This window comes from Helicoverpa zea, chromosome 10 (assembly GCF_022581195.2).
Source record: "Helicoverpa zea isolate HzStark_Cry1AcR chromosome 10, ilHelZeax1.1, whole genome shotgun sequence".
In the NCBI taxonomy this organism is placed as follows: domain Eukaryota; kingdom Metazoa; phylum Arthropoda; class Insecta; order Lepidoptera; family Noctuidae; genus Helicoverpa; species Helicoverpa zea.
Window position 1 is genome coordinate 3,243,316 of NC_061461.1, and position 12,963 is coordinate 3,256,278.

Consider the following 12,963-nt stretch of genomic DNA (forward strand, 5'->3'; position numbering starts at 1 on the left):
GAATCGAATGAAAGGAATATACATAAATTAATTGCTGCTTCTGCAAACAATATTATTACCTACGTATCTACTAATCCAATTACGGTAAACTACAGAATTCCGAGAATGCAGACATTGTAGCAGAGTAGATAGAATTATCCATATTGAACATTGAGCAAATGTAATAATTCAATAAACCAGTAAAAGGTTAACTAGGAAGGGATCATGTCTGATGATTACTCATCGCTAAAGAAAAAGTAGTTCAAAATAAAAAAGACTGGATTCAAACATGCAAATGACTTGCGATCTTCTGATCTTAGATTGAATATCGTTCTATAATATTACATCTACCATGGTTGTTCATTTATTTATTTCTCACACAACATAATAATATGTTGAGAAATAAATACATTTTTAAATATTAAATTAAAAAAAAAAAATGGCCACCTATTTCGGGCACAGGGGTCCCAGAGACATTACATCTACCATTATTATTTACATAAAACTATCCGATATTTTGTAGTGATAGTGTAGGATATTGTGTAGTGTTTGAAGTGCAAACATTATCCCGCTTACGGAATATGAAAAAGTTCACAAACACAAACCTCACATTTACTAAAACTCACCTTAAAGCGGATGAAATAAATTATTCCGCTCCCAACAATGTCATAAAAAAAAAAAAAAAAAAAAAAAATGGAAAGACAAACATCACGTATGAGTTTGCCTAAAATATGTCTGAATTTTTAGGAAACCTTTGCACTGAAATGCTGAAATACGGTTCGTAGTGAACTAAACTAGACCATTATGTAACACGTACTTGGGTTTACCCGGTTTCGGATTTTATGAAATTAAGTCCCAATGGGTCGACTTACCTCCGTCACTTTTTTCACATAGTAATTTGGCCCGCACATTCGGACCAGTTTTCCCGACTGTTATTATACCGTGTAATCTGGGCCGCGGCCCAGAGGTGAGTTTCCCCCTAACCCTAACAGACTTGGAGATGAGATAGAGTGGTGAAGGATTGTGCATTAAAAAGGAATAGAAATGTCCATAATATTATTTGTTTTCTCTTTCGTGTCGTTTGCACAATAACTTGTAACAATAGACAATTTGCCTTCAATGTTATTTTAAAGTTACTATTATGTATTATGTTTCTTCGGTTACTTTAAGATAACGAATACTCGCTGTATTGAGGAGAAAGGGCGTATAAAATAGGTATACCATAACCGGAAAGTCATGTTTTTTTTTAATGTCGTCCAGTTTAGAACCATACATCAAATACTGGAAAACTTGACATTAAAAATTACTTTTTCAACCAGAAGTGAGTACTTACTAACAAAAGAACTCGTGTGACCTTTCTATTCAATATTTTATATAGAAAAGGCAGTAAATAATTGCTTTTGCAATTTTTAAGGGCAAAGTGCACCTAACTTTAAGTTCTGCCGACCTTTAGAACAAAGAGTGAAAGACAACAGAGCGTGTAAAGGGGGCATGTCGATTTACATTTACGAAAACTTTATTGGGACTTGTATATCATTTATATTGTTTTCTTTTGTTTATTCAGTAATTTTCAACTTTGATTTCACAATATATCTTTTTTAAGTGGCTCTTTTAAGGTACTTGGCGCATTTAGTTAAATCAAATAGGTTTTTTTTCTGACCTAAATCACTCGAGCGCGTCATGCCATTAAGGCATAATATTGTTGTAAAATGGTGTAAGATTCTTTAGGTTCTCTTTTAAAGTTTTGTAATCTACATTGTTAACAGTTTTATATACTTACGGTACGATAACTACTCATCCGTCTCAAACGTCAAAACCTCGTCAGAAAATAAGAGCAAATTCCAATGAATAAAACTACAGCATTAATTAGCGAAACAGACGTAATACTCCTTTAATTTTCCAATCCACGGCACTATCAATCATCCGTAGGACCTAATGGAAAGGTCACCGCGTATATTACGCTAATAAATAACAGCTGATGTATCACCCAACATTATTGTTTAAATAAATCATTGACAGATATTCGGAACGGTCTGTTTGTCGGAACTAATATTTAGGAACAGGTTTTTTTACTAGCTACTGGTCAAGTATTTGAATGCTTTGAAGGGAGGTTTTTTCACTGCGACTACCAAGAAGGTTTGCGTTTTCCCTTAGGTTTTAATATTCAGTTTCTGTATGGGCTTTATTATATGTCTACAAACTATTTGGCACTTCAAAAGGCCCATAGGAAAAAAAAGTCACCTTTATTACCTACTAGCTGGTGACCGCGACTTCGTCTGCGCAGGTTTAGAATTTCGAACAATATGTTTACAAATTGTAGCCTATGTGTTATTCTGATGTATAAGCTATATTATTGTAAAGTTTCATTAAAATCCATTCAGTAGTTTTTGCGTGAAAGAGTAACAAACATCCATACATACAAACTTTCGCGTTTATAATATTAGTAGGATTAATCAAACTATTTTCAAATGCTTCTTTCTTCTTTTGATTTTGTACCAGGAATTTAAGCCTCGTAAGTTCATAAATCACCAATAACTTTGTCAATTTATCTGTAAGAGCCAATTGTATCACTGTTACTCATCAATTGTAGGCAATCAAACGACTCTGATCATCCATTAACGTCATGACACAGACCTCCTTTGTGCATTTGTCACTCACTTACTGGCTGCATGACACGGTTCAAAATTGCCAATGCTTATAATACGACTAAGTAACAATGTCTTCTTGAATGGTAGACAATGTTTTAATAAAAGCATGGTTTCAATTTTGTAGTGTTATGTTTTAGGTACGTGCCATCTCTGAAAACATATAGGCCTGTGAGAACCAAGTTTTACCTGACCAACGGCCGTTTCCAGTATTCTATCTAGGTATCTGTGGTTTTGCGTACTAAAATTGGAATTTTGTCATTAACCCCATACACGTAATGTCAAGTAGGGAAGTCGTAGTGGCCTAGTGGGTAAAGAACCAACCTCTCGAGTATGAGTGCGCGGGTTCGATTCCAGGTCAGGCAAGTAGCAATGCTACCTACTTCTAAGTTTGTATGTACTTTCTAAGTATATCTTTGACACCAATGGCTGATAAAAAGGTGACGGAAAACATCTTGTGGAATCCTGGACTAAAAAGTCTGAAATCACCAACCCGCATTGAGCAAGCGTGGTGATTAACGCTAAATCCCTCTCTGTGTGAGAGGAGGCCTGTGCTCAGCAGTGGGACGATAAAAAGGCTGTAACAGTAAGTAATGTCAAATTCCTATCTCTAGTAACCAAATCATAAGATAGATTGAATATTGAAAACAGCCCTAAGTCAAGTTACAAATAGGTAAGTTTATACAGATATTGAAGGCGTGGATTTCTCTAGACAATTGCGCTACGTTGCAAGCAATATCGAATCTTATGCATGAGAAATGACGTGCATCGACGACCTGAGTCTATAGAGTTATGTTATCGATATAGATTTGAAAATACTGTATACAATACTTATGATAGAGTATTGCGATTGAATTGATCCTTTGTTATTCCAAAAACTTCTTTAAACATAATTGCATATGTAGCTTTAAGTAATAGTTACTTGCAATGTAAATTTTTCCAATGCAGAATAGGCGAAAGATTATGAGTTTATGAGTATGTTTCTTACTTCTGCACGTGGAAACGGCTGAATCGATTTTGATTTTGTGTCAGGTTACAGTGTTTATGCACTTTGTTACCTGCACAGTAAAATGTAATCTAAAATTTTTTATTCAACAAGAAACATATTCGTGACATACTTAAGCAAAAGCTTAATTATAGGAAAAACGATTTTCGTTCTCATAAAGAATTAATTGTCTACCCAATTCGGGTAAATACTTAGTAAGGACTATCGTAAATACACTTGACTGACTTTACTAGTGACGTGATTGCGTTAACGTTATTAATGAATCGAAGTCGGACATTACCGTTGTATCGATTTCAAGACGATTTATTACTTGATTTGAGATTACTTTTTCAAGTAGGTACGAAGTCAGAGACAAAAAGGGTGTAAGTACTCGTAAGTAAAAAAAACGTACTTAGATTTTATTTCTTAATAGCTAGCTGATGTCCCGCGGTTTCACCCGCGTCTCGTGGAAACTACTGCCCGTTCCTGGATCACTTATATGTAGCCTATGTTATGTACTAGAGAAGTGTACCTTTTCAACAGTGAAAAAATTACAAATCGGCATAGTAATTTCGGAGCCTTTAAGGTATAAATAAGCAAACAAAAACAACTTAACAAAAAAAAGGTTCCCTCTCTTCTAGACGGAACCGTTTTTTTGTTTGCTATGGATATTAATATTCAGTTTTAACAATTAATTAAGAAGCTTTGTAATAAATGTAGGCAGATATCATAATCGTTACATATCTCAGAAATATTATTATTGCAGTAACATACATAACTTTATATAGGTAATCTTTATTTAAAAAAAAAAGCGAATGAAGTTGTCATAGCTAAAGAAAAATACAGAAAAATGTTTTGCCCCCACATTAGAAGAGCTAGCCAAGTCTATATAAAGGCAACTGTGCCAGTAGGGTTTACGATAAGTACTGACCCTTCACTATGTACTCTTAAAAGGCTGAAGGATAAAGGACTGTTACTTGTACTGTGTACATAGACGACCGGAACGTGAAGAAATAAAAAATATAAAATCTACTATTCAGCAGAAAGCTTTGAGCTTAGCTTTGAATAATTATATTGAATAAATTAAAAAAAAAAAAAAAACATTTAATTTAAACTACTTTTAACAATAAAATATTTACCTGAATATTAATGAACCATCGACTTCGGAAATCATAGGTTAAGATAATGTAAGAAGAAAAACTTGAGCGTCTATGTGGGAGTACTCTGATTCGTTAAAGTACCTAAAGCTATGAAAGGTATTTACCCACAATCTACATGATGTTAATTCTGCGGATCTATACACCTTTTACGTATAAGCATCTTGATCAGTTTAAAGTCAAGGTACTTACATACTTCTAACGGATGATCAAATCTTGCTGCAAAGGAGCGTCAGACTCACTGACTAAAAGCTTCCCGAGTTCCTTCAACTACCCGATGTATTCCATACATGGAGAACAAAATGACTAGCGGAGGTGCCAAAATGAGGGTGTGCAAGGGGGCGAGGAACGTTAATGTGTTCGTCCTTACACGCCTTCTTTGGACCCGATAATATTTCGTAGTATTAAAAATCGTTGACAGATTCAAAGAACCAGAACGCTCGTTAGTTCAACCGTAAATTATCGTTTTGGTCATTTCCACTAAATTTGACCTAGACGGCACCTGACCTATCTGCATTATGGCATCTCCTCATCTTTTCTTACTCCGTGGTTCCGTAGCTTCCATAATACGGTACAACGCACATAGGTATGGATCGTATGGACATCGGTAGCTCGCTCCGCTCATGAATAAGATATGAGTCGGTCGTTCACATTCTACGTGTGAATCTGATACTTAACATTATTTGTATCTAGCCACAAAGCCGGTTCTAACCCACAAAGATCTAGCGAACATTCAATTTTCTAGCTTTTTGCGAGAATTCTGACCGCAGCGAAATCTGGGGCTTAGATAAATGTTTATAGTTCGGCCATTCAGAGAATGCGTTCCTGACACGTCGCGATTGAACTGACGACGTAACTTTGCAATGGCGTTGCAGTTACGATAAAAATATTTTTGCTGGTTGTTTACCGTTTTAACAATTGAGGAGCATTAAAACAACATTATTATATCAATAATCAATGAATGTAGTTACGTCGTCAGTTCAATCGCGACGTGTCAGGAACGCATTCTCTGAATGGCCGAACTATAGTAGGTTAGTACATAGAATTTATCAATTTGATGTGGACTTTCTTTGTTTATTTTGTTAAGTCTGTTAACACATTTTCGATGTTGTAGAAAATAGGTACTTAATTCAACAATCATTATGGCTGCAAGTCTGCCATTAAGTACTTAGGTACATAGTGGAATGAATTACTTTTTAACAAAGTGAAGAATTGATTGTCTGGGTTGGTGATTTAAAACATGCTGAAACAAATGAAATTGAAAAAACTTTTATTTATTCAGGTTGCTCGAATCACAAACTTGAATCAAATAAAAGATACCTAGTTAGTTAAAGTGTGTCTTAAGACTTTTATTTCATAGTGAATAAAAAATAGATTTTAAAATGCGAATTCTTTCATTCCATTTATAGCTATTTGTAAAGTATTTATTCTTGTTCACAACCTTTCAAAGATACTGGTTCATTTTAATCTTTTTGAGAAAGGTCGTGAAAAACTAGGTAAGTTTTCTTCTCAAAGTATATACTTATATACGTTTCTACGTTTAATGTCAGCTTTCCATGTACATAGGTACATATCTACTTAAATCGAACTTAGTTTAAATAAAGTCAAGACTTTGCAATAAATCTTACTTAGGTATATAGTAACAAATAAGCATGGAGTAGTTTTAATTAATGATTAGCTTGCGTCCGGGTCTAACAACTTATTCTTACATTCATTTTTGATGTTTTTATACTTAACCACTTCGCTGTCCACGATACAGACACAATAGTTAAACAGTAGGCCATAGAACAGAAGTAGTTAGATAAAAGACATGTTTTAGAATGGTTTTGTAGACCTCTCCAAAGCCATTCAAATAAAATTTCAGATCCAGGCCGATACATGAATTAAAACCTACACCTACTTAAAATTCCTCCGGCCGTTAAAATCAAGGAAAAGTATTAAATCCCCGAACTTAACAAGTCCATTGAAACTTTGTCTAAGTGAAAATCTTTTAGTTGTGACGCATCGTAATTTTGTAGGACAGGGGCCACCGTTTTTCTATTTAACCTAGCCCTTTCCATTATAAGTCTTGTAACTTAGTTTTCAAACGAGCGCCTTGGGCACGGCTTAAAAGCAGGGTTGCCAAGTTATAAAATACAAGTTCGTTTTATTAGGTGTGGTCAGGACTTTACCGGAGAAAAGGTTGTGGAAGGTTATAGATGTTTTATCTCATGAAAGCGGCTGAGCTGTACTTATTTGTGTGTAAATGTGCTTTCACATTGTTATTGTATGACTCGGTGACTTAACCACTATTGAGCGCTCGAGCTTATGCATACAATGTGCATTTACATTGATTGCTTCCACAGGTGTAACTCACCTGATTTCGTGGGATAAAGCATACCTCCAAGATCAAAGCAACTTTTTACTCTATCAGCAGGTAAGCTATATCGCATATAATTATTTCTCTGACGTCAAATCTAGGACTAAAACGATTCTAATTTTATCTTTTCTCATTATTGTAGTTGCCCAAATTTTTGGAGGGAGCTATAAATAAATACATCTTTGTGTGACATTGACGTGGGTATCGTCTACCAAATTATTTTGATACAATCATGAGATCCTTTATGTGATGTGATAGATTATAACTTTACTTAATGAGATTACTTTGTTTGGCTATTTCATATTTCATGTTTTCATTTCATATGAAAGTCCGGTACATAAACCCATGGTAAAAGGTTGTTTCCACGTGAGAGCCCTTGAATACCAAAGTTATCAAAATGTTTTGATTTATATAATTAGTTCAAAGACGTCAGGTTTAAAAAAGACCAATTAAGGAAACATTAGAGCTAAGTATAAAATCTACGTACTACATATTATTCCATTTACTTTTCTGTAGCAGTTAAATCCAGATGAAAAATGTACGTCGCAACAAAAAGTCTGACTATTTAAAGGCTCACAATAGTTGGCTTAATGCTTTACTGATTTTAAGGAGTTGCTAACGTTTGAACGAAGGTTGGAACCTTTGAGCATTGCTGCTAACTCTGCCAAAGGCACGCTCGTAGCAAATTATTCCTTTGCAATTTTTTATCTACGGAAAAGACGGTTAGTAAGTATCAAACGAACTACCTAGATCTGCAGTTGATTTTTGATCTTCAAAGAAGTAATAAGTATCTGGATGTGAACGCAATGAATTGAAAACTATTTCAGGCACTTGAGAACGACTTCATACTTCATTTCCTCAAAAGATTTATTCCGTGCCGTTCTTACCTCATATTTTATTAGGTACACTTTGCTGGGAAACCTCTACGTTGCCACTTAGCACTTGTTGTCAAAAACTCATATAGCAAGCATTGGATCGTGCCGTGCAGATGAAGATTACAAATAGGTGGACAAAACTAATCTAACCTAACACCAGGGGCCCGATTCTCCTAAGTTAATAATGTCAAAATCGAATCGCAATATGATCGTAATATCAGTTTTAACCATATCGGGCATTCTGCTACTAATAAAAGACCAATCGTATTCGATTGACATTTGATTGGTGTGCGATTGGTCTGCTATTTTGGTGATTTTGGTCTATACGGTAGTTTGCTGTACAATCATTTTGCAATCGTAAATCATTTGCAGACAAAATTATTCATTATTGAATGACAAAAAAGGATAAAAACCGTTTATTTCAAAGAAAAAATAGCGGAATGCCACATACGCTTCAATCGTAATCGAGTCGGGATTGGATATCAGTCGAATCGAGTCGAACGTGAATCGTATGACGCTTAAGTAAAATTAGGAGAATCGGGCCCCAGACAGCCCTAATAACTAATCCATTCATTTCAATTTACTTTTTTCTTGTTTTCCGTAGGTATTGCGAGAATCAGATTGACGTGTTTCTTTCCCGGTCAAAAGTTTGATGTGTTTTCCCAAAATCCCTTCAAGAAAGGGATTACGGATACATGGCGTATTTCCTTTTATTATTCCGTCCCTAATATGGTTTTGGGACAGCTACTATTATCTTGTCAGATGCGTGACAATGGGACTTTAATTTGACTTCCCTTCGTTCGCACCCTTTTTGTTTGATGTGTGATGTATTATGTTAAACAGGCTACTGAAGAAACGATCTACCTATAGCTGTATTGCTCCTCTATAGGGTATTCGGATTTTATCATTTTGGTATATCCACACAGTATAACAGTATAATATAATCTATAATAATATAAAAAACCTTTTTACAAAAAAATTAAACCGACTTCCCAAAACACTAAAAAGCCAAAAAATAACTAATTTTAGGTGCATCGGCCTAGAAGTCGGTGGCAAAATTAACTTAGGCACATCCATTAGACACCGACTTCTAGGCCGATGCGAGTGGAAGCGCGGGAAACAGCTAGTTTTACATAGTCTCAACTATTTATAATCAAGGGTATTAACATAAACCCTCTAAAATTATTGAAAAACTAGCTGTTGCCCGCGACTTCGTCTGCGTGGGCAATTTGGAATTGTCAAAATACTACTTATGCCGTAGCGTAGGTGTATTCTTTTACATAACAATATAATTAGGATTACCACTTAGCAGCAGCACGGGTTGATCAATCAAGGTGGTGTCGACGGTGTGTGACTATTTATCTAAACAAAAGAAGTAAAGTTTGTGACGTTGAGGAAATCTCTGGATCTAGTCAACCGATTTGGAAAATTATTACGTAATTCTCACATAAAACAAAGGTCTGACAAAGGTCTGACAAAGTTGTCATTTGTACATTTTCTGCAGCAGCTGCGACAAATCAGGAGCCAGAAAGTCTGTCAAATAGTTTTACTTACCACGGATAACGCGGTGTCTAGTTCACTGGGTTGAAGAGATCAGATAGGCACTCCAAGTAAACATTGGTACTCAAAAAGATTCGGTTTGACTGGAAGCCAACACCCACACAATTGAGGAATAGCTGGGTGGTTGATGACTGAGTCATCAGGCAAGCGCATAGTTTCACTACTTGTATTTTGGGGATTTTCTGTGCACTCACTCACTATGTTATGTTGGAATTCCACCGAAATGTTTGCATTAGTTCACGATCAGGTAAAGTATACGTCCGAGAGAGTAAGTCCAATTCGTGTGTTGGCACTTGAAGCCTGCAGTTCTTCCAAGATTTTCAAAATGTACGCTCGCAATTTGTCATTTCTTGGTGGAGCCAGCAGATCAGAAGAAACATAAGTGCTGTGTATACTGTGCGTCACTACTGCACAACGGTAAAATTTCGTCTTTATAAATAGCACAAACGTTCGCTCTCTTGCGGAGGACGTTTAAATACCATATTATGTGTCACACGTAGGTAAACAGGACAACAGTATATTATCATCGAACCGCTTTCAAAGATCTGATGAGCGAACAGACCAGAACCAGAAGAAAAAAAAAGACACATATATTTGCAAACAAATTGAAAAAACTTCTCCTAAGCAAATGCTACTATAGCGTCAAAGAATACCTTGACGATAAAAAGATAGTCGAATGAATAACTTGTGTTTTCCTAATCTACTATTGCATCTACTACTGTAATTAGACTTTCTAGCCTTCTTTTGCTGTGCCCTAACAGGGTCCATAATATGTACCTAGCTTTAAGCCCCTTGTAACATCTTTATAACTTTATGGTATGCAAATAAATAGGAATATGAATATGAATATGAACTGACTTGATCGCCTCGAGAAAATCAGAGCTCTATGAAGCGATCATTCGCTTTGATTCCTACTGCTATTGTGGTTTCTGAAAATGTATTCAATTAACCAACGATGAATATAATTCTTAGCCAGCCGACTCTTTTGACTTCTCGAAAATCATAACGATGGTTTTTGTGCAATGCACAAACGGAAATTCGATATACTACACATTCGATATTCACACTTCTACAGAATTGATATTAAAAGGTTTGACAACGGGCTATAGTAGCGTAGTTAAACTAACTGAAACAATTTTAGTGATCCTTCAATAAAGTTAGAGAAGCGGGTGTGCATGATGAACATTAAGAGTTGGTAAATACGTGATGATGATGACCTAATTCATTACTATTCTAATTTGTTCATGTACCACAAAACTCAAGTTAAGGTGGAGAAAAGGATTACCAAGCTCCCAAAGGTCTGGGCATTTGAAACACGTTGCATGGCATCCTGGAAAGTTACGTAATTCTCAGCCATCAGTTTGAGCAGTGTGAGGGAGTGTCAGGCTTTGGCCCTAGTGGGCCTCACAGGGGTTTGCTGAATCTCCTCGAGGGGCGCGTGAAATAACGGGTCTCCCAGAAGCCGGAAGGTCGATGACCCACTCAAAACTAATCGCTCACGCCTACGGTGGCCGGGAGTCGTCTCTCGACATCCGGCTTTCGTGGTGTCTTACCGCAGTGGCTGGAATGAGAGTTGGGAATTTTCAGTCGCTCCGCCGCCTCATTCTTTGTCATCCCATTTCTTCTCGCTCCAGATCATGGTTTAAACCGGGGCCGGGTGCGATAGGTCGCACAGTCCGCACAGTGGTGAGATCCGGGCGCCACCTCCATGAGATCAGAGTTGGGAATGTATGTTTGCAAAAACTAATAGAACATTTAGCAAAAACACGTTTGATAGTAATTCTGTCTTAGTAACTGAATAATATAAATGATATAAACGTAGCTATATAAAAGATGTTTTTTAGACTCAGTCCGTGGGTCTGACTGTGACTGTTCGTAATTGTAAACGGTGTATTTGTGATATAATTCTTAGCTCGATGATTTGTGATCAGGAGTTGAAAGCAAGTATGTCTCTGGCCTGCGACGCGTAATTTGTACGTTTTCAGAACGAACGAACTCTTGTCTTCTGTTGACATCTTGTTGACATATTGTGACAGGTAGTTAGTTATTCCCATTGATGTTAATTTTAGAAGTGACACAATGTTTTCGGTCATATTTTGCCTACATTCTTTATTACTCAAAAAGTATATTAATAAGGACCTTCTATTTATATGTAAGTGAATTCAAAATAATGTAATATATTAAAACCAGGAACTTATTTTTAAGGATGTTTGAATATTAATTACAATGTTTTTTTTATAATAATAAAATCTTAGACTCGCAATGCACTTTCAGTGTGATGCATGTTTGTTATTGGATGAGATGAATGGATATTCATGTTTATGAGAGGTATAGCTTATATTATGTCAGAACAACATATGTAGACTTTTTAAGAATGTGGGGAAGTTCATAATTTCTTCGGGACGTGGGTACCGCTTCCCATGGGAACTACTGCCCGCACCGGGATAAAATATACCCTATGTTACTCGTAGATAATGTAGCTTTCTAATGGTGAAAGAATTATAAAAATGTCCCTGATGATGCGCTGATATTTCTTGTAGTGTTTTTACAGTAGCAAAATACACAAGTTGTCATATATTTTTTTCTTGAAAGTAAGAACATACCATGACAAAGTGAAGTCTGTTTTCATTGATATTTTACCTACTACCAGTTTTATGGCACATCTGTTTCTGCATGATTTTCTTCATCTATAATTTTAGGATATCATTTCTTTAAATTCAGTTTTTTGCTCAAGTTACTTATAAAAGCGTTATTTTCTATGTAAAGATAGATAATAGGCCGATAAACTTACAAAGTTCAACATTCAAATATGTGTCATTATTGCACCCGCTGTTGCAGAAACGTTAACAGAAATTATCGTTCATTGCTCATCCCCCGTAGGTGATAGCGTGATAATATATATCCTATATGTTGAACAGGCTCCCAGGTAATATTCATGCAAAATTTGATTTAAATCTATGCAGTACTTTTCGAGTTCAGTGAGACCAAACATACAGACAAACAGACAAACAGACAAAAATTCTAAAAACTATATATTTGGGTTCAGAATCGATAATAGATCACCCCCCAAGTATTCTTTTTAAAAAATATTCAATGTACAGTTTTGACTTTCCTATCATTTTATTATATGTATAGATTACATGACAAAGCATGTCAGAGAAAATCTAATTTGTGAGCTCGTCGGCTTAATTAATGGACGGGCGAGCTTTGAGGCTTAGTGTTTGAATAGGTAATAAGAGCACAGTTAGTGTAGCGGGTAATAAAGCCCGCTATGGACGCTTGCAAGTGGCTACTCTGGGCCACGGTCTGCTAATAGGAATAATAAAACAAGAGGAATGGAATAAGTGCTAAATCTTACCTACTAAATGTCAACATTATAGGAACCTACTGAAATAAAAAAATG

At 35.8% G+C, this 12,963-nt stretch overlaps 1 protein-coding gene across 8 annotated transcripts in view; it reads right to left on the reverse strand.

Moving 5' to 3' along the window:
* The window catches only part of LOC124633922 (sporozoite surface protein 2-like), a 41,686-nt gene that overhangs the window by 28,322 nt on the left and 401 nt on the right, over positions 1-12,963 (reverse strand). The gene's annotated exons all lie outside the window — the stretch shown is intronic.